Raw genomic sequence first — 2,500 nt, forward strand, 5'->3', positions numbered from 1 at the left:
TTTGAATACCTGTGTGCTCACCTTTGTACTGTTCCTGCCCGTCTGTCTGTCTGTTTGTATGTTTGCTGGTCTTGTTTGCCTTACGTGACTTCACCTCTGTGTGTGTGTGTGTGTGTGTGTGTGTGTGTGTGTGTGTGTGTGTGTGTGTGTGTGTGTGTGTGTAGTATCAATATATATCTTCCTCTGTATGTGTGTATGTTAGACTCTCTCTCTCTCTCTCTCTCTCTCTCTCTCTCTCTCTCTCTCTCTCTTAGTCACCCACCACCACCATCACCACCACTAAAACCCCCACCACCACTATCACCACCTAAAATACAACAAACCTAATGACGAAAGGAATGAGTAAATAAATGAAAATAAATGAACGAACCACGTGACAAGTACAGACAGAGACAGCGGAAGTGACGTCACCAAAACAAAGATGACTGTCCCCGCTGACATTAAATAGTATCGCTGTTGTTGTTGTGGTGATGGTGGTGGTGGTGGTGGTGGTGGTGGTACTGTACTATATCATTATTATCTTATGTAATGAAAATAAACACACACACATACACACACACACACACACAGAGAGAGAGAGAGAGAGAGAGAGAGAGAGAGAGAGAGAGATACAAAGGTACACAATTCAGTAAAGTAGCAATAAAAATGAATAACAAGTAGGTGAATATACATAATAAATTTACATAATAAATTTACTGTTCATTTATCACACATCTGTTTTTCATTTATTCATTTATCTTATCTCTTTTATTCTCTCCTGTTCCTGTCCCTCTTCATATTCATTTACCTTCACATTAACTGATAGACAACAGGTGAACTCTTCTATAAATGACAGACGATTGTAAAAGAGGACAAAATTAATGTATAAACTAATCAATGCAAAGAAATGACCAAAAAAAATCTACGGACATGTGAAGAAAGATATTGAAGAAGATTATAGGTGCAAAAAAAAAAATAAATAAATAATAAAATAAATAAATAAATAAATATGTCGAGATATATAAAAAACGAAAAGAAAACATAGAAAAAGAGAAAAAGAAAAGAACGAATACAAAGAATAGACAAAAAAAATAAATAAATAAAACACGGAATAGAGAGAGATTAACGACATACAAATAACAGCGGAAACAAATAAAAGTGATGAACGAATAGAAAGATAAATAAAGCAATAAATCAGAATACATAAATGAAATAAAGAAACACAAAAACAGATAGATAGATAGATAGATAGATAGATAGATAGATAGATAGATAGATGAATAGATAGATAGATAGATACAGCAAACACAAGTATCACAAAAAAAAACAATGGAAAAGTAGATAGACAGATATACAATAGCAAAAATAAACAAAACACACAAATAAACAATATACAAAACAAAAAATATATAAAAAAACAACAACACGAAACACAAACAAACAATAAGAAAATAAGAGAAAAAAGAGAGAAAGAAAAAAAAATAACAAATACATAATTGGCAAAAAAAAAGTGAAAGAAAGAATAAGCAAATTATAAAAGAAGACAAACAAATGAAAAAAAAACAAGATACATGGGCAGAAGAAGAAGAAGAAGAAGAAGAAGAAGAAGAAGAAGAAGAAAAAAAAAAAAGAAAATGAAGATGAAGAAGAAGAAAAGATGAAGAAAAAGAAAAAACAAGAATAAAATATTATACATATAAAGAATAACAGGAAGAAGAAAAGAAAAAAGGAAAAATAACAAAAAATATATAATCTATAAAAAAAAGAGAAATCAACAATAAACAGAATATATTTAGGACATATAATTCCATAGAGTACGATAAGCCACGAGCTGATTGGTCAACAGATAACCCATATGTCACGAGGGTGGTCGTGATTGGCTGGCGGAAGATACGAGCGGGCGTGCTGTCTTCCCATTGGTCGCAGGATAAGACGCAATCACAAGCCGTAAGCTGATTGGCTCACAGGGATTAGCCAGTCAGGGGCGGCCCAAGACGACGGCAAGGGGTGGAGAGAGAGAGAGAGAGAGAGAGAGAGAGAGAGAGAGAGAGAGAGAGAGAGAGAGAGGACGTTTTCTTTTTTTTTTTCTCTCATTTATTTTCTTAGTGTTATCAGGAATGAGAGAGAGAGAGAGAGAGAGAGAGAGAGAGTGTGTGTGTGTGTGTGTGTGTGTGTGTGTGTGTGTGTGTGTGTGTGTGTGTGTGTGTGTATCATCATGTTTCCAGTTCCTTGAAAATCTCCACAAGTAGAAACTTTACGAGAGAGAGAGAGAGAGAGAGAGAGAGAGAGAGAGAGAGAGAGAGAGAGAGAGAGAGAGAGAGAGAGAGAGCAAATATCACGCCAGGTTCAGATATACATCACAAAAAAAAAAGATAAAGCAAACGAAAAAAAATCAATAAATAAAAACAAAATGCAAATACTATACTCACCCCCTCCCCATTTACCCCCATTCCTTTACCCCGCCCCCCAAAAAAAAATTAGAATAAATAGATCAATAAATAAAAAAAAATAATTCCATTCC

Source organism: Portunus trituberculatus, chromosome 31 (assembly GCF_017591435.1).
Source record: "Portunus trituberculatus isolate SZX2019 chromosome 31, ASM1759143v1, whole genome shotgun sequence".
Taxonomy (NCBI): domain Eukaryota; kingdom Metazoa; phylum Arthropoda; class Malacostraca; order Decapoda; family Portunidae; genus Portunus; species Portunus trituberculatus.